This window comes from Dermochelys coriacea, chromosome 16 (assembly GCF_009764565.3).
Source record: "Dermochelys coriacea isolate rDerCor1 chromosome 16, rDerCor1.pri.v4, whole genome shotgun sequence".
Classification (NCBI taxonomy): Eukaryota; Metazoa; Chordata; order Testudines; family Dermochelyidae; genus Dermochelys; species Dermochelys coriacea.
Window position 1 is genome coordinate 15,889,485 of NC_050083.1, and position 24,536 is coordinate 15,914,020.

General features: G+C 41.7%; 1 protein-coding gene and 2 long non-coding RNA genes across 3 annotated transcripts in view; 1 reads left to right on the forward strand and 2 right to left on the reverse strand.

The window, feature by feature from the left end:
• Positions 1 to 1,578: 1,578 nt before the first annotated feature.
• On the reverse strand, positions 1,579 to 7,134 carry LOC119844135. Its single transcript, XR_005289177.2, has 3 exons — positions 6,851 to 7,134; positions 4,921 to 4,984; positions 1,579 to 4,222 (listed from the first exon to the last, which is right to left on the reverse strand). It is a non-coding gene; the product is annotated as an uncharacterized LOC119844135 (long non-coding RNA).
• Positions 7,135 to 8,638: 1,504 nt separating this feature from the next.
• Positions 8,639 to 13,051, reverse strand: LOC119844136. The gene is made up of 3 exons (XR_005289178.2): positions 12,897 to 13,051; positions 11,674 to 11,711; positions 8,639 to 8,723 (listed from the first exon to the last, which is right to left on the reverse strand). It is a non-coding gene; the product is annotated as an uncharacterized LOC119844136 (long non-coding RNA).
• A 9,885-nt stretch (positions 13,052 to 22,936) lies between these two features.
• The window catches only part of NTNG2 (netrin G2), an 80,657-nt gene continuing 79,057 nt past the window's right edge, over positions 22,937 to 24,536 (forward strand). Inside the window, exon 1 of the mRNA XM_038375205.2 lies at positions 22,937 to 23,551. The gene's annotated coding sequence lies outside the window, so the exon portion shown is untranslated. The remainder of the gene's footprint in view (positions 23,552 to 24,536) is intronic.

The window sequence follows — 24,536 nt, forward strand, 5'->3', positions numbered from 1 at the left end:
ATTCAGATATTTTATTCTTCAGATAAAGTCTGGACCAAGAGCAAATAAGCTACACTAATGTAGGTCACTAGGCTCCACTGCTTGCTCCCTAACAGAGATTCTCCAAGGTGTTCTACCCTTCTTCTCCACTCTTATTGAAATCCCCCTGTTCCTGGACAGATTTTCTAATCATTCCCATGGTAGACATTTCCCACCTGTAGAAGTCTCCTAATCCTTGCTCAGTTTTTCTGCAGCTAGAGCAAATTCCCTGATCCCCTCCTGATCCCACCCCATTTCCACTAGTCATCTCTTCCCTAGACAGGTTTATCAATCTTTCCCCAAACCTGCTTTCTTCTGAAGACAAACATTTCCTGAATAGACCCTGCCCCACTGCAACCATCCACCCCTGCACAGACACCTTGATTCACAGTTTAGTAATTAGTATGCTATTTGCTATAAACAGTAGTAAATGGGATCATTGGGAGACTGCTCATAAACCCAATTATGCAAACGGTTTTGAAGAGCCACTGCATATTGCACTCACTTACCCTTGCTGTTCAGAAAATCTGGGAGATGTGATACTTGTCTACATTAGAAAGTGTTTGCCAAATCCTTCTTGTTGAGATGGAGACATAGCTTATACCAGCAAAATAATTCTTTTGCCAGTTTAGCTTATACCAGTTCCCTGAACAAGCTAAGCTGTGCTGGTGAAATGACTTTTCTGATGATATAACTGTCAACATTAGAGCTTTTGCTGGCATTGCTATGTCAGTCAGGGCTGGGATTTTCCCCCACACTCATAACCAACCTAGCTATGATGGCAAAACTTTTACATGTACTAGACAAGACCTATGTCATTTTCCTCTCAACATTCACCAAAGAGTGAGTACTTCCCCAGCCTTCCTAACATAAAAAGTGGCTTAATTCTGCACCCAGATATCACCTGCACTGATCCATTCCTGATTCTTTCTTTGGAAACCTGCCCTGCTCAGATAACCAGATCCAAGTTTAACAAACTAGCAAAAAGTGTCTCCCCTGAAGGAGCCATATCATATGCCACCATCTGAGATTAAGTCTCATTTTATTTTGTATGAAACTGAAGCCACAATAATTAGTATTTGCTACCACTCATGTTTCAACATTCCATCTTAACATAATGCTTTGCTGCATTTAACACAGCAACTTTCCAAATTAAATAATAACTGACATTGCCGATTGTATTTTAATGTACTTTTTTCCTGAAATGACAGTGGTACTTCTGAAAATGTGGCAAAAACATGACTCCTGAAAACATAAGACAAGTGAACTTTCCTACAAAATGACACAAAGGAAAAATATTCTACAGCAGACAAATACGACAAAGAGGAAGATGTAAAAACGTTTCTAATTTTAATTTAAAAAAAAAGAAAAAACCCCAAAGTATACTGCAGTGACAGCCCCCAAACACTGCGGTATGTTATTGTATGCTCTAGTATTTTGGAGAATTTTTGTAGAATACTACAGAAATTTAAAATAAGGGATTGCAGTGTGAAGTCTGCTATCTGGTGCCCTTTCTGGGATGCTGTACCTGATGCAGGACAGAAGAACCCCCATGAGGAATATTGATCCAGTCCGGTTTATTGTCATTTAAAAAAATAGCCTTGATATGCAAATAGAAGTCTATTCACAAAACAATAAGCTGTTCAAAAATGTCCTGCATTGTTACAGATTTGTTGTTGATTCATAAAATATTCTGATTATAAAATGTTTGAGGGAGACTCAAATCTGTCCATCTCCCACTCCCTAAATAATTGTAAGGTTTCTTTCACCCATTGGATAAAACAACAAAAGACTTTTCAAGCCCATTAGAAATCCACTATTTATAACAGACTATCAGAGAAAACCCTTCTCATTAAACTTTACAGTTCATTTCCTTTGGGAAGTCCCATTCACTTAGAATAGCTGGACTTGATCAGAAATGGGATGAGTGAAGGCTGCAGCTGTAGTGAAATTCATGCTCAGTTTTGTTTTTTTTTTTTTTTTAAACTATATTAGGCACAGTCAAATCTCTGAACTTGCTGGTTTGCAAGCTAAAGCCATCAAAGTTTTGACAGGAGAATAGATAGGGAAAGGAAAAGCTTGGGGAGTACTTCAAAGCTTGATGTGCAAGATGCAGCTTTTTAATGTGACCGATTCCTTTAAAACAAACAAACAAAGCCACCACACCCACACACTCCATTTCTCCCCACAGTAAGAAAGTCTCATCTTGCCCCATTCTCTCTACAATGAATTTAGGATGAAGAAGCACTTAATAGCTTTCTTATTGCTCTTCCCCCCTCACGTTTCATTACATTCTTGTTTTCCTTACAAGGATATTCTCCTCCACAACCTAGTGACTGATAAATCATTAGAATAATGGGCCAAAAATCATCTCTTGTGTAACAACTTCACTGGGCCTGCATCAGGTTTTAATTTGGCACAATAAAACTGATTTTTTTTTGCATTTAATAAAAAGTGCCAGCCAAGTCAGCCTACTGATTTTATGGTGATTTGCTCACATTCTAGCTTGGAAAGCAAATGTAGGAAAGACGTGTGCTGATTCTTCATTCATGCTGCATTTGTATGAATAATTCAGCCAACAGCGCTCCCCATGGACAAGGCATTTAGATATCTTCAGGTTCTCTTACCACTAAACCTTCATTGTATCAATCATTTCTGTTGGAGTGCCACAAGGGGAATGGTCAAGCATAGGTTTGCTTTTTATTTGTTTGTTTTGGCACCTGATTGGAAATGTAGGATTTTTTTGGTCAATGATAACACTAAACTTCTCTTATTTTAGTGATGGAATAAGGGGAGCAAGTGCTTGGATTACTGCCACCTAAGTTTGTTTAAGACTGAGCTTCCTTGCTTACCAATATCAAAGTTGTCTCCTTTGGAAAGCACTACTGGATAACATCTATGGAGCAATCCATACTGGGTGAGTGGTCCCACTGAAGTTTGTCTGTGGCATAGCCCTAACCTGGGAGCTACAGTGTAAATACTATGGGCCCTGTGCTTCCTTCTGGGATGGGGAGCACATGGGTATAAATAGAGTTTCACCTCTACCTAATTATTCATGGGATTTCAGCCCTTTAAAATAGTTCAGTCTCCTACACTTTGGATACCTAACCTGGTGTTAATAAGAAGCTCTTACAAAGGATGTTGCAGAGTCTGTAACAAGAAGCTTCACTTTATTAAAAGAAGCAGCATTCCCTGTTTGATTATTTCACTGCTTATGATTGATTAAAGTGCACCTCTGAGTGCGCAGTCCTGTGGCACCTTATAGACTGACATATTGGAGGGTAAGCTTTCGTGGGTGAATACCCACTTTGTCAGATGACGTATATCTGATGAAGTGGGTATTCACCCACGAAAGCTTACCCTCCAATATGTCTGTCTATAAGGTGCCACAGGACTCTTTGCCGCTTTTACAATAAGTAAAACAATAAGTAGTTATCTGACTATATGCATAACTATACAAGTACAAGTACTGGTAAATATTTTGTAAGTTATTGCTATGCAGGTTAAGTAAACAAATAGTTGGTATAATACTGTTCTATAGGCACATAGAGATAAATGTTTGGTACAGTATTTTTACAGGTAGGTGTGCCCTCAGATAACACATTTGATACAGTATTGCTATTCAGATACAATATTAGATGTTTTGGTACAACAGTTATAAGTTACGTAGGAACGGTAATTTCATTGTGGAAAAAAAATATACATAGAATACCAAACCCCAATGCCACTCTGTCAAGTAGGCTCATATATGCTTTTCTCAGCGGGTGGGGAATGACCTTGTGGGGTTTCGTAACAAAATTCTGGACTGGTCTGAGGGCAAGTTTTCTGTGAACACAACACTAAGTGCAAAATGCAGCCCTCCCCTTCCAACCTAGCCCCAAAGCACAAGGCATATTTCATGTCTCTGCTAAGGTGTTAAAATGGACTTTTTGGTAATACTTAGACTGAGCAGCACAATGTGCGACCGCTGCAAAAATGAAAGTCTTAACACAAAGCACTGAGAATGTACTAGCTCCCCCAGTAAGGCTGCAACTCATCCTCTGGTAGGCTGCGTTTTGTCTTCTTCCAGAAATGAAGGTGGTGTATGCTTTGACATATTCATCATGGCTTGCAGTGCAGCAGTAGTCTTATACCAGAGCCAGCTCTATTTCAGAAAGCATCTTCATCATAGCAAGAGGTTCCCCTTTACAAGGATTTTCTTTTTCTGTACAACACATTTTGTATATTGAAAATTCCTTGTGCAGCTATTACTGCATTTATAATGACAAATGGCCTTCATCAACTGAATATCTGTCTAAGAACAGTTTATGGAGCTCTGAATTTTGCTCTTAAGATTTTTCACACATACATAGTTGTATTCCATGCATGTGTATTGCTTGGCGCCATTTTTTCTGGCACATTAACCAAAACCAAACCATGTTAGGCAGGGTTATTTCATGCCAGAAGGGAGGGAGTGGATGGGTACATGGGTTGGCAATACAATATAAATTAAATTTCTAATTCATTGGTTTAAATGTGGTTATGGTGTTCAGGGCTCCAAAAGTGTTATCAGATAGCTGTTCTACATGCATCAATTTGAGGTGGGTTTTTTTTTTTAAAGCGGGTACTGACTTTTAAGCAATATGCTTCCTGAACATACATACATACTCATTCTCTCAGACACACACACACACACACACACAGGGAACTTTGCGTGTCTCCTGCTATTGCTTTCTTCTGTATAACCTGAAGTGATTTTTCTGAAAATACAGAGGCACTGCCTTTGTGGCCGTTTCAGTAGAGTTGCCAACAATAGACAGAGCTAGAGACTGAGCAACCTTCTCAGCATGGAAGTGAGTCAGAAAGGAGGCATGTTAGTGGATCAGCATTGGGGAAACTGGCACTGCTGTGGACTCTGTTTACCTGCTCTGAAGATTTCAGTCTGCATGGCTTGTCAGTCCAATGCTTTTCCTGAGCACTGAATTCACTGTTAATGGCATAAAAAAAGAGAAACAAGTATGAGTCATACAAAACAGCCTTAATTACAGCCAAGAAAGATTGAGAAATATAAAACCAAAGCCAAAAGTGTAATTTAGATTTGACACCAGTTATGTTCATAGAAATGAACATTTAAAATGGTATTATATCTCAGATGTTTATGGAGCAGATAAACCTATCTTATACCTATTGATCCTTCAGAGCTGGTACAGCTATGAGAAAGTGTGGTGGATTCTGCCTTCCCTCATCTGTATCACCTTCAAAATTGTTAGCCAGATTCTGACTGCAGAATCTTTGTCATGGTGATGAAGGGAGAGAGGAAGCCACCTTGATTTCCTGATCCCAGGGTGAAGGTTACTGCCATTTGGGGGTGGGAAAAACAAAAAACCCAAACACCCAGCAACTCCTTAGATCTTGTGACCTGAACAAATGTGGAAATTGCAGAGCGAGGCTAAACATTGACACCCTCAATGTCACTTTTACAGTATCGCTTTTCAGACTGTAACAGCAGTTGTAAGAGTTAAGAGAAAGGAAAGGAAAGTGGCAGCAAGGATGCTGAATTGATGTCTCCCATGCCACTTTGGGCTGTGTTGTTCCTTCCACACCATCAGACTGGGCAAGCTTTTACACACATCAGCCAGGACGTGCTGTACCCTATCAGCGACCCAACTCCTCTGTATCCCTCCCAAAGTAGGGTGTCTCTCTCTCCCCCACTTCCATTTCCATTGACTGACTGGTAAGATGCTGCCTGGCTTCATTGAGAGGCTTTTAAAAAATCTTACTCTTTGCTATTAGTATTGATTAGCCTCTTAATGGGATTTCTCTCTTTTCCTGGCTTGTGGCATCAAGTCATATATTCCTCTTCAGGGTTCTTTATTTGAATTCACAAAGGTGAATACAGCTGTGGCCCAGCTCTGCTAAGAAGTGCTAATCTATTGTATGGGGGAAAAACACAACATTGTGTTTCAGGGTTTGGAAGACCATGCCTAATGAGGCGGTATTAAGCAAACTGGTCATTTTATTTGTTTGCATGAAATATTCAGGTAAAAAAAAATGTAAATTGCTAGGCTTCTGCAGATGAGGATTTCATAACCCAGTGAGCTAATGCATGAACCTCCTTTCTCCAGAGAGCTGAGTTCTAAATTGGTTTAGGACACCAAGTGTAGTAATTAATATCTTGCATTTATTTATATAGCAGTTTACAAGCTAATACACTCTCCCCAAGAATTAATCAAACACTAAATGAAAGCACATTTGTTGTGGAACACAGCAGTAGTTTAATAGTGCATAGCACCAATGAACAGCTTAAGATAGGAAGGGAGGACAGTGCTAAAGTCAAAAATGAAAAATGTAGGCAAAGTCTTATGTAGAGATCACACAGTTAAGCAGGTTATAATTTGGCCAAAATACCCTAGCGTTACAAAGTTGCAATGGAATTGCCACAAGGTAGCCCCGCCAGGGACACCTTCCTTCTACAGGCTGCAGCACAGCAAGTGCATCTGCCTCAGTTTCCCTCCTTCAAAATTCCCAGTAACTCCATGCCAGGCTCTCTTACTTCAGTACATACCCCTCCTTGGGGCCAATTTAGTACAAAAACAGTGTACATAGTCCATAACAAAAGTTCCAAAATGTAGTCCATTGATCACCCCCACCCCAATTATATCATCCTTAAAATCCCAAGATATCTAGTCCCTTGACACCCCACATTCATGTATCTTCCATCACACCTGCACTCTTCATTGGTCCTTTTCCTGCCATTTTACCTGGGCAGCCACCCCAACCTATCCAGCTAGCATGCAACCCCACTCTTTCCAGCAGGATTATTACAGTCTCTGTGCTGGGAGTTCATCCTTACCAGAAAAGGATCCCCAAGGCGCCTTTGTCCGTTAACATCTCATGTCCCAGATGGGCCAACAGCCAGGCCTTTTTACTGTTCCCCAGGCTCCAGCAGAGGTGTCAGCAAGTAAGCCCCTCCACTGCTGCTCTACCTTCAGCCCTCCACTGCTAATCCCCAGCTCAGAGAACCAGCAAGCAGCTCCCTCTTACTGTTCTCCTGCCTTCAGCCAGGTCCTATCATAGACCTCCTAGAACCTCCCACCTCAAGCAGCTCTCACCTGCCAATCTCTTGACTTATCAGGTTTCTCTCTCCTTTAAGTCCCTGGGGCTCCTCTTAAGACCAGCTGTGGATCAGTTAACCAGTCACAGGTGCACTAGCCTCTTCCCTTTTAAAGGGCCAGTAACATGCTGTAGCCAAAAACTATTACAGGTAGTCAGTATCTCAATTTTTCATCTCACCTGAAAGTCAGCACCTGTAGATGCATATTACCCCTGACCCAATGTTGCAGCATTGGTTCAGTACTATTCAGGAGAAACTGCTGTTCTGAATTACCAGCACAACTTCCTGCTGTGCTTGGAGCTTTTCGTAGAGGTCCTATCCATGCACTGACCCAGCATCTGGACCTTGTTTTGCTTGTGAGGGCTGCAGGATCACAGCCCAAGGTGGTATGGCTGCAGGCTGTTAATTTGAGGGTCTCAGTCTAGTCCTTAGTGGAATTTATCCATTACATAATTTAGCTCTTTTATCAGAGACTTTATGTTGGAGGGGGAAATTGTCTCTGGGACAGATGATAGTAGAAAAAACCAAGAGACTATCAGAAATTTTCCTTGCTAGTTATTAGTTCCTTCCTAGTTGCCATTTCCTTGCCCCCATCCAAAGCACCCAGTCTTCAGAATTGTTTGGTTACAGTCTATTACCATGGAATAGAAATTTGATTCAACTTTTAACCCTCTTTGTTGGCTCTGCTGCTTGGGGTTTGACATTCAGTTGCATCACTCACATCAGCTCATTGATACCCCTTGTGGTGTTTAACAGCATCTATTATTGTACACTATGAGGCTTAAAGGCAGTGTATACTTTAGACCTTGTATTGCAGTGAGGATGTCTACACAGTGCACCTCTTGTGACAGGTGAACTAATAGTTGGAAAATGTTGTTCATGATATGCTGAGTTGCAACTCATGAGGAATGGATTGTACTAGCTAAGAAGGAATTTATGTGGTAGTCGAAATTGGTAGTCCAAATTTTGGTAGTCCAAAATTTCTTTCTGGAGGAGTGGCTCTAATTAAGTTGACCTAGGTGCTCAGTCAGTCTGGGATTATGTCAGTAAAACTGGCATCTTAGAATGAAACTTGGAAAGTTGTCCATGATGAGTTTACAATTTTTAAACTTAAAGAAAACATAGGTTTGCAATAGAAAGTTTCTCAATTGGGAATACAAGATATAAAAGAAACAAAAAGAGGGAGAAAATATGCTGGAGAACATTGCAGCATAGCCTGAACATGAATATCCAGTACAAAAGGTTTTCTCTGAGAAAAGCAGTTTTGGGTAATTTTACTGCAAAGGCATTTTCCTCTGAAAATGAAATCTAGACAGGATGTTACTGATAGTCCACATCATATTTTCAATAAATGATGAACCTTCATGTCCCATGAAATATGAAAGTAGAAAGCTGCACTCTATTATATTCAGGAAAGGTTCCCCCCTCCCTTTTGTTTAAATGTATTCATTATCAAAGGTATAGTGCCCTTGAGAAGCTGAGGCAGTTGGTTGTATTGCTGTGCAAGGAATTTAAGATACTTAACTAAAGTTTTCGCAAATGATGATGCAGAGATGTGTAGTGCTGTCTTTCAAGAAGCCCCCCATCCATCTATTCAGTGCTGACACTCAGGCTGTAAGGAGACATCTTTGTGCAATTACTTACAGATTGCATACATGATGAGGTAGCTCTCCATTTCTAGCACAATAGTTAGCAGAGTTAGAAATTAAAGCAGAAGGGCTCAAGACCTCTTATTACAGACTTGATCTCATGGCCCCATGTATGGAAATACTACTGAGAATAATAAAAGTTCTGCATTTTACATGAAGGCAGAGACCATTAGTGAGAAAGCAACCCTGTTGATGAGAAAGAAGAATTTGGCTTTATAAAGTTTCTGTCATGCCGCCTCTCAGGTCATTAATGTGCTATAGATTTTTTTAAGGTTAGTTGTTTGGGATGTGAATTATTCTCCACAGCCTTTATTCTTCATGCTGCCATTCATGAGGAACACTTATGAAAATAAATACAATGAAATGTAGACTACAGATCACCTCCGAAAAGGAGCCATACTGTCTCAAGTGACCAATTTAAAGAATTACCGGGGTTGCCAGAATATTTGTTTAACCTTCAGTTAAATACCCACTTCTATTACTAGTTTCCCTTTACTATTCCACATTTCACCACTTTATAAGTGTGTCAGAGAGTGAGCGAGAGAGTGTAAAGGTAAATATTATGTATAGTACTTATTTTTAATATAAGCAAATGTTATTTTCTCATATGAAAACACAGAATAATAATTAGTTCTCATCAAAAATACTAGTTACTATAAATCAATAAATTTAATTATCCTTTTCCAGTTGTTACACATTCAAAATGATGAGATGCTGTTAACATATGACTATGTATTGTCACAGCCATGGTATGGTCCAAAGTAAATAAGAAATTGTGATAGCATTATCCATGATGATTTCTCAGAGGAAGTCTCATGAAATATATGAAAAACTGTGTGTCAAGATTATAACTTATCTAGTTGTCACTTGGTAATTCCAGCTTGCCAACAACTGATAGAAATGACCATGCCATTTCAAATTCACCAGTTACCTTTCCCTCACATCAGTGAAATGTGTCAATCAATAGTGTGAACATATTCGGAATTAAACAATTTATTGCCAGGCTTTGATACATTTTTTCCTAGGGTTTTATATGAACCGAAGGAGCGAGCTGGCTCCTTTCTTGTCCAATCAATCACTATAGTACAATCCATGCCTATTGAAGCTAAAAGGATGGTTTATTTGTCTAACATAATGATTTGGACCATCTTAATTTCCTAGAATTACAGATTCAAATCCCAGCAGGGTTGATATAGTACTTCATCCATGTGAAGCAAATAAAATAAATCCCATGTAGCTTATAGAATGTGGGTCTTTCAGATGAGACTTCATCAGTTTAGCTGTGTATAAAGACTTGGGTGAAGTCTTCTGGTCAAGCCACTCAGAACCCCACATAGTTTAGTGTGGGGGTAAAGATGGCTTTAAAGTACCTTTATACCCCCCTGACTCAGGGCACACTCGGCCTGTCCCAAATTGCAATTTACAGCAGTAGTAGGGCTGCTCTAAATTGGGTCAGCCTTACACAACCAGCCCCAACAGGCTAGTTCAGCAGCTAGGGATCTTCAGAGCATAGAGATCAGTAGTCACGATGGCTGTGGTCAGGAAGGAGGGTGATATAGAAACCATGACAGTGATGCTGCTCCACTTGGGGATTCTCCTACACTCACTTCACAGAGGAATCCTCAAGCAGCTGAATCCACCAGATTTATGGAAGCTTTGTGCCACCATCCCTGCACAAAGCAGCCACAACAAGGCTAAGATCTGGCCCTGAGTATCCTTTAGCATATTCCATATGATTCAGCTTTTGTCCTTTCCTCTCCACTCCCTTCATATGCATTTTGCTAGTTAGCAGCTGCATGTGAATATCTGAGAAGTCCCATATAAATCTAAATGCAAGATATTAAAATAATTTTAATAAATTATCACAAATTATGGAGCATGCTTTCCCCTAGCAGCCTGGCCACGACGGCCCTCTTTACTTGCATTTTATTGTAAGAGAATACTATTTGTATGTAGGATATAAGATGTCAAGAAATCTTTTCTACACCTCACTAGAGTCAGGGCATACTTGAGTCCACTCCCTGGAACAGAGCCATCCATACCACCTTGGAACTGTGCTCTTGTCAGCTCTCCCACACTAAGCAGAACGTGCTTGAAAAGTTCTAGAAGTAAAATCTCCAAGGCAAGTTGTGGATGCTGTAGTGAATGGTGGTGTTATTCAGTAGATGCCCCTCTTCTTACTGAGCCAGTGCCCCAGTATGATGCTAGAGGGCACTGTATTGTTAAATGTTTTGGGATGGGAAAAGGTGCACTTGTGATCATTAAAGATCTCATGGCATTCAATGGAAAATTAGTATTAACTTGTCAAAAATACTGGGATTAATTTGTGGAGTTACATACAATCTACTGTCATAAATTCCTGCCTAGTTACAACTGAATGCAAGATTCAGTTTAATTTCCAGGTCTGAGCTACTGTGTCATGTTACTAAAGAGCTACTGTGCTCCACTTCAGAGCTGGTTGCAATTAAATGGTGAGAGAAAAGATTCTAATATATCTAGTCATTTAAATGTGTTGGGATAAAAGACACTAACAATGTAAATTAAAACACTTTTTAAAAATATCAGTTATTACTATCAATTAACGTATTTATTCACGGCTAGGCGACAAATAATTCATTTAAGTTTAAACCCAATGGATTTGCATTAATGTGACTGAGAGCAAAATTTGGTCCTGTCTCTTTTAAGTCTGTAAAGTACATACCTCAAAATGTTTCAACCTGAGAACCTAAAGTTAGGTACATATCAAATAAGAATTTCATGATCGTAGTCCTCTCCTCCAATGGGACAAATCAGAACTGTATTAAAAGGGTTTTTCCCTAAGTATATTTAAAATAGGAATATTTCCTCAAAACAAAACATTTAAATATCTCCAATCCAGCTTATCTGTCTCTCAGGCATTCGTAGAGTACTCACCACTGTAGTCTCTAGTTCAATATTCATTCAGTTTAAACCTAAGAACAAAAGAACAAAAAAAAAATAACAAAAAACTTAAAAAGTTTCTCTCAGGTGGGGAATCAAGACCTTAACTCTTCTGTATATAAGCTAGGAATATCACTGCTTGAAGAAACATACATGGTTACCATATTTCCTGGTCCCATAGTGCTACTTGCATACTTGTTTTTATGGTAGATCCAATGGGTGAAATCCTAGCCCCATTGAAGTCAATAGCAAAACATCCATTGATTCTAATGGGTCCAAGATTTCACTCAACATGGATGGGTGGCAAGATTGCCCTGATACTAATACTTATTTTGCATTGTTGACAGTATTTTAGCACTGGTGTCTTAGAGTATATGATCATAACAAATGCAGCTTTAGTGAAGGGCGGTCATACTACCCAGTAGGAACACATGCCCCTATACCTTTATTACCCTAAACGTTATTGTTTTGTTTAAATACAGTCCCTCTCTTCCTCTTACACCACCAAGAAAACAAACAAACACCACCCATGCCAAACCCTTCAGACACAAACAAAAATAACCCTACTAGAGTTTAAAGAAACTGATCTCATTAATATCTTCGATGCAAAGGTCCAAATTTGATTTGAGTATAAGCAGGTGTAATTTACACACTGAAGGGAACTGGAAGGTGGTGTAAATTGAACCTAAATTAGTCTAAACTGCCGCACCTAGATTTATCCCTGAATTTGGCACCAGTTGTATGGCAGATGATCAAATTTTCTTTTAAGAGTTCCTGTGGATTAGAAATCTGCTTTGTTTATTTTTTGTTCATTCATAAACATTTTACACATTTTGATCCTATTAGTATATGGAACATGGGCAAATTAAGGGAGTAGGGCGATAGGACTATCATGGGGGCATGACCATCTAAAGCACTTCTTTCTAGCCTGGGGAGCTCTGCAGGTATCCCACCCTCAGTTACCCCTTCTCAGGGCTCCTCAGGAATACTTCAGCTCTGGCTGGAATATACAACGGGTTCATTTATTAGTATGGACAACTCAAATCACAAAATATAGTCCAATACCATAACTCAAAAGGTTCAGGCTCCACCACCATCTGTGACTGAAGGCTCTTTGTCTCAATCATCCTACAGACAGGAGAGCTTGTGGCTTACCCCCAGAGTTCCCTGCTGGAGTTCAAAAACTCAAGTGAAACCATAACACAACATCCACCTACCTTGGGCTTAATAAAAGCCTCATAATTCTCCAGAGTCTTTCCCAGCTGTCTGCCCTTTGTACAGGAGTGTGGTCACAGGGTGCTCCCTTGGGCTTTCCACTTGGTCCAGAGACTCCCTCTCCTGCTACCCAGGCCTCCTGGCTTCTCTCCCCATTCCCAGGGAGCAGGCAGGGAAGAAGCCTACATCTCTCTCTGCCACTTTCTTATCTGACTCACCCAGATTCCTTCCCTCCCAGGCTCCAGGTGTCTTCCCTTAAGCCCATGAGGGGGACGGGGAGAGAGGGAGAGGGAAAGAGAGAAACAGGCACAGATGCACGGGCTTCTTCTCTCTGAAAGGGAAAGGGCCATTCTGTGACAAGGATTTTAGGGTAGGATTCACAAAGGTACTAAGGCATCTACACCTCAGATTTAGACATCTAAATCTGGGATTTAGGCCCATAAATCCCAGTTTTAGGCACCACAAAACTCCCACCAAACCCTGTAGGAGCCTAAACTCACTCAGCACCTAAAATTTCAGTCAAATTTTCCTCAGCACTCAAGTTTCTGACTCTGGACACATGCCGTGCGGCTTCACTCTAGGAGTCCGGACATCTTTCTCTCTCTGCCTAAGCCTTCAGAGCAAGCTATGAACCCCGGTTGAGGAGCGTCTTCAGCGCCCCTCCCTCTCCATATATTCAACTTTATATATGTATAACTTCACAATATTGCAGCTGGGCTCTCACCTCACTTCAGTTCATTCTTATATCACTGACTGAATGGTGATGCCCTGCTCCTTATATACTTGCTAGGGCATGGCTGAGGTTCAAGGAAAATGTAGTTCTCAGAAAGTCTGGAAGGTTTCATGAGATTCTACAAAGATCCAGAAGATTCGAGGAGGTTAGTGGAAAATGAATCCACATCGGAAATATCTGAAACATTTTCCTTCAAACATTCTATTTTCCCTTTTGTCACTAGCAACAAAAACAGGACCCTGGGGAGCCTGGCACCCGCCAAGCCTGGCACCCTGTGGTTGCCTGGGTCGCCTTCCCCTAAATCTGGCCCTGGTTAGAGCACTGACCTGAGAGGGGAGAGACCCCTCTTTAAACCCTTTCTCTCCCTCAGGCACCGGGGTGAATTAAACCTGGTCTCCCACATCTCCGGTGAGTGCTCTAACCACTGAGCTAAAAGTTATACAGTTGGCACCTTCTCCTCCTCCGGCCCTTTTGTATGGAATGAGACAGACACCTAACTCACTCTCAGAAAAACCAACTTTGATGCCTTAGCCACATGACTCCAGAAGAGGGGCTCCTGGCTGTGACTTGCTAACAGAGATGGGCACCTACCTACATCCTGGACTTAGGCACCTATCTCTATGTGAGGGCCAGCGCTTAGATGTCCCTCTCATCGACATCTCCCATTAGGCTTAGGCAACTCCCCAGGCTTGCACACTGGCTTTTGTGGACCACATTCTAAGGCGCCTATCTCTCCCCATTATTGTATAGGAAGATGAGGCACCTACCTCAGGCTTTGTTTCTGGGATTTTTCTAGGCACCTAAAAGTTAGGCATTGCAATGCTCGGCATCACAACCCCAAAGTCTCTTTGTGATTCCGGGCATAATGATTTCAGACTCCAAAACCCCACTTTTTAACACCCAGTTTTTGATAGGATGTTACTTTATTAAATTATAGATGGACTCTTCTTCCCACAAGATCTGAATACACATGAACTTTGTGGCTGCTTGGAATCTGAATCTGGATCAAAATCTGAATTTCAGGTAGACCCTAATTTCATAGTAGGCTGGAGCAACCCCTCTGATTTGACCAGTCTCAAACTCTGGGGTCTTCACAATCCAGTTCCAAATACTGAGTTTTGGGCTTGTCTCCATTATTCAATAATATTATCACCCTTGATATTTATGAAGTACCCATCTTAGCCGTAGCTAAGAGCCCAGTCCAACTGCATTTCAGATCAGTGGAAGACTTTCATTTTACTTCAGTGGGAGTTGGACTGAGCTGTGATTATTAATATGAGAAACTGGGTTCCTAGCAGTTTAGGGGGCCCTAAACCAACATCCTTTCACCCCTTCATTAATCTGATGCTATTGTGTTTGTATCAGCCTTGTTTATCCCCTGTGTACTTAGTGCCATCTTGTTATGAATATGAAATACGCACATTTGGGGGATACACTTTAATAGTGGGTCCATCTGCTAGGATATTTTATTATAGACATGTGTGAATGCAGTTGCCATGCAATACGCTTTTACACACAGTGACCACGAGTTACAAAAACAAGGGAAAACATCTCATGCTTCTTCCATTATTTGTATTTCACATTCATTGTTTTTTTTGCAAAAAGAAAAGGAGTACTTGTGGCACCTTAGAGACTAACAAATTTATTTGAGCATAAGCCTTCGTGAGCCGCAGCTCACTTCATCTATGCTCAAATAAATTTGTTAGTCTCTAAGATGCCACAAGTACTCTTTTTCTTTTTGTGGATACAGACTAACATGGCTGCAACTCTGAAACCCATTGTTTTTGCAGATGATTTTAATTTTAGTTTATAAATTTTCACAAAAGTGTAATTTGAGTGAAAAAGCGCAACACAGTCAGCATTGGCTCTGTGTGTGTGTATCTATATATAGACACACACACCTCTCCTTAACAGACAAAGCAGCTATTATTTTTCTGTTGAGTATGAAAATAATATCCAAAATATGAGGAAAAATATGTAAACCTCAACCCTTAGGCTCTTCTTTGCACCATTGAAAATAAGGAGTCCATGTATTGAAATTAACCAAGTTATTCCAGTGTAACTGAGTGGAGAGTCAAACCTTTAGTAATTTATATTTACATAGAGCCTTTCATCCCAAAGAGTCCCAATGTGCTCTACAAACAATGAACCAGATCCTGAACTCTCTATGAGTAATACTTGCAGCATTTACATCCCTATGAGATGTCAAAAAACAAAAACAAAAAAAAACCCACATGAAGTTGAATGATTAATTACAGGTATAAAATTATGAGCCAGATCCTGCAACCATTATTTACACAATGATTTGTAAGGATTTCACAATCCATTGCTACGGTCTCTCCTTTCTCATTCGCAACATTTAACTTCACCTGGTTGTCTTCTTCCATCTGAAGTTTGTAGAGAGAAGTTACAGTTGTTTCTGAAATCTACCAAACAAGTGAAATATGTTACACCATTGATAAATCTTAACCGGTAACACAAATAAATTGAACTAGCCAATCCCATAGATACATCAACACAGCTGACCTAGTGAAGATAAGAAAAACATAAGACTAATTCTTTCCCAAAATATATTCCCTGTTAAATCACATATAGATATAGATATTTTACAGAGTACTGTAAGTAAAAATATTTTACATATAAAGATAAAATAAATGTACATTTTGGCCATATACTACTTGATGACTTGGGTCTGATATGATCCTGACCTTATCTAAAGACATCCCCCCCCACATGCATACCCTACCTCTCCTTTGAGTACAAAACTCAATGTTAAGTATGGATTCCTGGCCCTTAATGCATTGTCATGTGCTGCTATTTCTCCTCTTTTGTGCTAACCAATTCTTTGAATTTATTTCCAGGATGAAAAGTTCACATTCATTTTGTTCTTATGGAATTGTTATCCCCCTTACTTTGCCTTTTCTTCTGTGTGTGTATATGTGCACATATGTATGTATCCAAATGCAGTTCCACATCAATAGTTAAGAAAAAAAATTGTTTTAATTACATAAAGGTTAAGACTTTCTTAATATAACAACTTGCATGTTAAGTCTAGACATCCTAGATATCAGGGTAGTGAACTAGTATGGCACAGAGACTGCGATTATGGTGTCGTCCTGGTGATGGTTAAAACTGAGGTATCCAAGCTGATATTTTCAGATTTACTGGCTGCCTTTGATACCATAGTCCATGGGGTATTGTTTATAAGCCTGCAGACATTGTGGGGAATAGATGGCTCTGCTCAGTGGCTTAGTTCCTAACCCTCAAAGAGATCCCAAAAGCTTGCATTAGCAATTGCTCCTTTATCCCAAGGATGCTCCCAACAGGTGGACCTCCACAGGATTCCATCTTATCCTTCCTCTTGTTTAGCAGATATATAAGGCAGCCAGGAGGACCAGTGAGAAGGCATGGGCTACCATGTCTTCATTTTGCAGATATACAGATGACACCCAGCTTTGTGACTCTCTCTTCCAACTTAGATGGTCCAGATAAAACAGAGGTGATGGTGGGTTGGAAAAATTAACGGGGACAAACACTGAAGGGTATGTTGGCCGCCTCTCACTGAGGAGGTTTGTCCACAATGTGTTACTCATGTTTGCAATGGGGAAATCTGCGTAGACACACAGTTATTATTCGATGATCAACTTTCACTGGTACCTGCTCAGGATGGACTCTTTTTCATTTTTGTCTGGCCAAGATATTGTGACCTTTATTTCCTATATGGATGTTATTGCCATGATTGGTGATAGAACTGAGTATAATATTGTTCAAACAGGATTTACCCAGAGAGAAAGTGGAGTGTTGGAATTGGTTATCTATGTATTTATTAAGCTCCAATGATGCGAGTACAGTATTTGCATAACTGGGTCAATTATTTAGCAATCAGCATGATCATGTGCTGCATCTGTGCAGCTGAACAGATCACCTGCTTAGTAAAAAATAAATATGTGTATTACAGTGTAAAGGAGCGAGAGAAAAAGTACAACTCAACCTTCTAGAGCTAGCTGATCATGCATTTTCCATATCAAATTGTCAGCATTTATTCAATTACTTCACTCATTACAACCGTGTTCTTCAACCACTAACCTAAAAACCCTTGCTGTTGCTGTCAACTCCATTAGAGGTGATGTGCACCTGGCTGCATACACTGTGAGTTAAAAAGAATCCATGGAAAACTTCTAGTTCAAGACTAAGATTGCCATCTCTTGCTTTCCAAGGCCGACAGCATCTGGGAGTACTGCAAACGGAAATGCACACAGCCCTTAGGTATGGGAGGAAGCATCTCACATCACTCAGCAGTGAACCCTATGCAGGGTAGAGGAGCAGTATTGATGGGTTCCAGAGGGAATATTCTTCCAGTTCTTAGCCAGAAGGATGGTTGATGCTAGGCCTCAGTGGGGAGAGAGGTGGCGGGGAAGTGTTTTAAAATGTGTATGGTGATGGTAGGGAAGGAGAGAGTAGGGAATAGAGGAATCTTCAAGGCTCCATCAAGGATGCATAGAAGCCCCGGAGCAAAAAAAGATATACTCTCAAACAAATGCCTCCATTTAAATAATAACCTGAAAGGCAAATTCCCTTTCTGATGGGTTGTTAATTATAGATTCCTTCTCTAAAAGCCCCTCCTGCTTTACCCTTACCTCTTGCCCCAGAGCTGGCGATCAGGGAACCACTCTCTTCCTAAAAATCAAATAAATCTTAAGCACTTCCTGAGCCACGCCGCTTGGCTATACTGTTATTTGATATATGAAACAAAAGACAAGGGGCTGAGAGTGACTTATTTTCCCTGTGTCAAGGTGAAGCACTTCCTATTACCTGGCTGAACTTTTCTGGAGTTAATGTGCTTTAGTAATGTTTAACTGATCAAAGTTTTTCAGAGAAGATGGTGGAGAAAACATTTTTTTAAACTTGTGATGCTTCTTTCCCTTAAAGGTGTAATGACCTGTCATGGTTAAGCCGTTTGGCTTGCACAAGAATTTTGAGAAGCATTATTGCCCTCACAGAACAGCAGCTTCATATTTCCCTGCACAACAACCTTTCATAGCCTAAAATGCTTTGCATCCCAGTTTCCTTGATCTGTCTAAGTGCTTGCATGCTGAAAATCCCCCCCCCCCCCCCCAGCTGTCCCTCTGGCAGGAAATAGCATCTTCCCTCTAGAGAGCACAGTCACTGCTCCTTTGGTTATTTAATCAATGAGGGTAACATTCACTATGGGCCCGTGTAAAGCTCTCTGAGCTGCAGAAACACCAGATCCACACTTACACACATCCAGTGGCTGGGAATACCCCGCTAACAGGCGTGGCTGGATAGTTACTGTTACTCCAGCCCACAGGTTGAAGCAGCATCTGCTAAAGTGCAGCACTGCAGGGAGATGGGGTAGACTTCTCCATGTGCCAAAGCCACTCAAAGCTCGATTCCTCAGGCTTTGTGCAGGATTTCAGAGTTTCGCCCTGAGTGCAAAATACCATGCCTCACAGTGTTTTAAAACACACTAGTTTTATTTTCATATGAAGGGCAAATAACTGGGAAATGTTCACTTACCCAGCCTTAACAATTTACGATATCTTTTCATATTCAGCGAGGAAGGTTCAATGGGTGGGGTAGTGAGTAGGGCCTAATCCTGCATGAATGAAGTCAAAAGGAGTTTTGCAATTGACTTTAAGGGACATAGGTTCAGACTCAAAGTGCACTGATTTTCACTTCAGGACACCTCACTTAGCTCCCAAGTGAAAATGACTTTAGTGTGAGCATTAGCTTGCTAAACCCAGGGTTGTGAGTTCAATCCTTGAGGGGGCCATTTGGGGCAAAAATTGGGGATTGGTCCTGCTTTGAGCAGGGGGTTGGACTAGATGATCTCCTGAGGTCCCTTCCAACCCTGATATTCTATGATTCTTCCTACATTCCATTTATGCTCCCCACAACACTGCCCAGCAGCCTGGAATAATGGGCAGTCTCTACTATGGAGAGGACCAGGACTAGAATAGCAAGGGTGTTGCAGGTTGTGACTGAGGTAGGTTAGTTAACCTGTGTTTGAAACCTACCACCTTGGTCTTTCACACTATCCTTGGCTCAGGTCACTGTCATTAGCTTCACACTTTCGTGAGCGTTAAATTCATCCAATAAGATGTAAAAGAAATATATATTTCTTTCAAATGGGTTTTAACAACACTTACCTTCCTTTATAAAGCACTTTGAGACCCTTGGCTGCAATGTGCTAGATAAGAGCTATAAATACAGTGTGTTACTTATAGACTATATAGGTGTTGATATCTTCAAAGGAGACATCCTTTTTTAGTACAATTATTAACATATCAGTAACCTTCGATAGCTCTCGGGGATAGATTCATCTCTGGTGCTAACAAGTGTAGCCCTATTGAAGTCAGGGAGAGTGCATCTGCTCACACCAGCACAGAATTTAGCCCCACCATGCATAATGTTTAACGTTTTTGTACTTTGAATTATTTTACTCTGGGTGTAGAATTGTGTAAACACCTTTCCTCTACATTTTTTTCACTCTCTTCAACATATCAAAACCACATTCAACCTTTTGAACTTGCAGAGCCAAATGCAGCTGTGGTGTAAATAGGTGCAACTCGGCTGAAGTCAGCGGAGTCAATCTGCTTATACTTTGGCCCCCTAAACTCTGTGGATTAATCCTTTCTGGAGCAAAAACTGAATTAAATATTAAGGGCCTTATTCTTCAGCCTTACTCACCCTGTAGTAATTGAATATCAAAGTAGTCCCATTGATCTGCAATTGGGGACTACTTGTGTAGTAAGGTACTACTCAGTCTGAGTAAGCACATGGCATAATTGGACCTTAAAGGAAAATTGCACCTATTTTGTTCAGCACTGAAATTTCATAAGGCAGGAAACAGTTCTCACCATTAATAATCACCAAAAATGTAGTTTTAAAAATAATGCACGTTTAAAAAAATTAAATATTGTTTATTCACCATTTTTTCTTCTGGGTTGTATAACTAGAATTGCAGCCAGTTAGAGATTGGCTAATAATTTCTTCCTTTGGGTCCCTCTTTTGGTTAGTCTCACAAATAATTTCTCTTTTCATCAAAACAAAGATCAGAAATACCAAACTGTAATTAAAACCTTAATATTCAATTATTTCTGATTATTCTTGAAGTAGAGACCATGTAGTCCCATTCTTGAATTTATTACTGGATTGTTATGTTTGCTTGGACAAGTCACTTCATTTTGTCATCTGTGAAATGAGTATAGCAATACTTAGCTGGCTCTATGGGGAGTTGTGATGCTTAGTTAATGCTTGTAAAGTGCTTTGAGATAGCACATTTTACCTGTGTGTATTTACATATTATGTCGAGCTTTGGAACTTTGCAGGGCTGATCAACATGACTGGAGTTGTCCTTAAATGCAGAGCAGTTTAGAAGTGTGACTTCTCCTGTAAGCATTTTAGTTTTCAGTTGAAACCTAATAATGCATACATAACATTTAACTCTGATGTCAATAAATAGCACACTACTCGGTCCTTGCCATAGCTATTACAGAGAATGAAAATAAAATACCAACTCATTTTTTTCCTGTGGCTATACCATAACATTTAATAAAGCAGTAATAGGTAAAACACAGGGAATTTCCAGGGGATTAATGACCATGGGGAGGAGCTGATGGTACACAGTGAAGCCTAGGGACATTAGCCAATCATGAATCCCCAGGCAATGCCCTATATCTAAGTAATATTGCTGTTATGAAATAAACATTACAATGAAAATGATATATGGAGAGTAGTAATCTGCTCACCGGCCCGCAAATTGGATGGGTGGAAGTGGATCCAGATTTCTCCCATCCCAACCCCTCTAAATGGTGCCCATACCCAAAGTCAAGGGTGTCTTACAGGTGAACTCCTCTTTATATCTTGTGCTGGCACATAGTTTGGACCACAACCTGGCCTTGAGACATTGTTTTTATATTTCCCCTTTCATATTTCCCCTTTCCCTGGGGTAATTCTAAATTATATCCACCCAGCTTCAGGACAGAGAGATCCCTCTGCATGTATTTATGGAATTCCTAGATGGGGAAAGCCATATCAAGATCTCAGAGTTGTGGACCAAAGCCACAGTTGGACCAAAGTTGTGGACCATGGTATGACCTAATACAGTTAGCAAATGATAATGCAAACCACAGAAACATATAAGCGATGGATAATGCATTTTCTGGCTGGGAAATTACTGAAGGTTTGTTTAGAGGGAAGGAACAGACATATTTATTTTGGTGGGGTAGGTTCTCTGGATTTTTCCTATAAATCCTTCATCTCTGTTTTTGTATACACCAAGAATGTTCCACTCTCTTTGGACCCTCTGCCTCTTTATGTTTAGGAATGATCCCGCCTTTCAGTACCCATCTATGTTGAGGCCTTACATTAGAATTATGGGACCTGATGCACAGAGGGGCTTAGCACCTTCACCTGCCCTTGAGTCAACCACCAGTCCATAGCCATAGTCTGCATATTCTTCTCCTGGGCCTCTTGGTCACAGGAGAGTTGCTCTCAACACCTACAGCTCCTGCTTCCTGCTGCGGGGAAAGTGTTATCAGGCATTACAGATTTCCATGATAATCCCCCACCTCATGTAAGAAAATCTGGTTTGGTTCAATCCAAAAGCACATCCCACCATTCCCAAGGTATTTCTTTATCATCTGATTAACAGGCTCACTAGCTCCTGCTTGATTCCTCCCCCTTAATCCCAACCTCCAGCGCCCACAAACACCCCCTCACCCCCCCATAGCCTTATTTGTACTGTCGCTTCAGAGCAAAGGAGAAGCATGATCCCGAGGTTTCCGGGCGCAGAGCTCACGGCAGCCGCGCTGAATCACAAACGGCTGGCCACCTGGGTCCCCTTTCACCAGCGACTATCTGCAAAAGAAACACAGAGCAACAAAACAAACAAACAAACAAAAAAGCCAATTTATGAAGAGGGGCACACCCAGTTATCCCGACCCTTTGTTATCTGATCAGAGGCAGTGAAACTTACCCAGAAAGAACAGCACACGTCCCTGCAATCCCACTATACAAAGCTAACCATGCTCATTATTCAGTTGACCTAGGGATGCACATTAATCACATGGGGGGCAGGGGAGGGGCTCGGTCCCTTGGGTCTGGGCAGAAGATGCTTTGTCTGCATGCTCCGAGGGTCCAGGAGCGAGGTGCTGGAAGCTAAGGACGCTTGGCGGACCTGCCCAAGACATCCTCCGCCTGCTGCCTTCTCTTCCTTGCCCCCCCCGCCCGCATTTCCTTCCCTGCCCCTTTAAGCAGCACATCGCTCGCCGGTGGCATGGATGGTGTGTGTGGGGAAGCTCCACAGAGGAAGTTACGCAGCCCTGGCTCAGGCACGGAGATAAAAGCAGCGACTGTGATTGAAAGTGATGGCAAAAGGCTTTGAGCCTCAGTATTAACTTGCGAGAGAGGCGCGGCGGCCGGGGGGGGGAGCGCTCCTCAAGCTCCCGGCCATCTGCCCCCGAGCTCCAGGCGGGGGACCGGCTCCGGGGTTTGGGGGCCCCCAGCCAGGGGGCGCGGATGCGAATTTGGATTTGTGTTTCTATTTCTGGGCGGGGTAGGGTCTGCGGTACGAAAAAGTTCAACTTCTTGTATCCCGGCTCCGGGCTTCCGAGCTCCCCCTGGAGACGGGGGGGGGAAGGGGGTTGAAATTTCTACACCGTCCCCCCCCCCCACACTTCGCCTCTATTTTACCACCCCCCCCCTCTCCTGTCCCTCCCCCCCCCCGCCCGCTCGGCCAAGCCCTGGGACGCTGCCCGGGCAGGTTGGTCCTGACCGAGGGGTGGGGAGCAGCCTCCCCCAGCCCGCCGGGAGGAGAGGACCCGTGTGCACCTGCCGCCCGGCCCGGAGCTCCGGCCGAACCTCCCCCGCTGCAGCGGCTCCAGGAGCGTCGAGCCCCCGGTAAGGAATCCCGGGGCGTGGGGGAGGGAGGGGAGGAAATCGGAGGGGGGGGCCCCCGATATCGCTGAGCCGGGAGCTGCCCCCGCTCCGCCCGGGCGGGTTTGTCCAAAGCTGGCCGAAGCACCCACCTCCCTGGGCATAAACCGAGGCAAAAGTTAGTTAGCAAGACGGGGCCACTGGCGGACGTGCCCTGCCCGTTTTCTTTAATTTTCGTTTTAAATTGTGATCTGGATGGAAAGGGTTGTTTGGGGGAGGATGCTCCGTTACCAACCCATCGCTCGCACGGCGGCTTTTTTCGGGTGTTTGGGGGCAAGCGATTAACAGTCCGGCCGTTTTTGAACGGTGTGAAGTTACAGGGTGGCTCACTTCAGTCTTTTCTATCAAACTGCTCTGTCCGTCTTCCCCATCCCCTCCCCTCCTTAACTCTACCTTGACGGGCTGTTTTGTATGCTCACCTTTTAAACATATAAGAGAGTTCTGATTTGCTAGGAAAAAACAAAAGTAGCAGGAAACACAAACCCTTAGATTTCCTCCCCCCCGCAGTTCTCTTCCTGGCTTTTATGGATCAAGTGCACCTATGCAATAATTTGTTTCCCTGCATATGTTTAGGCAGCTGTTAAATGATTTACTCTGCTCTGCTTATTGTAAAGAGATGATGCATAGATTTTTTGTGATTAGGGGAGGCTTTGTAAAATTATAAGGACGCATAAATCCCAAGTGCAATATTATCTGGACAAATATTTTTAAAAGCCTCACCTTATTATTGATTGCACCCAACTTTCTGCAGGAAAACTTTTATGAAATTAATCAGTATCTTGGAATTGTCAGTGCCTGCAATTTTCCCTACCTGACAGAGATGAAAGATAGAGTCTAATAGCAAAGTCCCCTGGTAACAAGCTCTAATTTCCAAACAACTTGTCTGGAGCTTTTTTCCTCCACCTTCTTTCTCTAAAGTTAGTTGTACGACCCTTGCAAAGTACGCTCT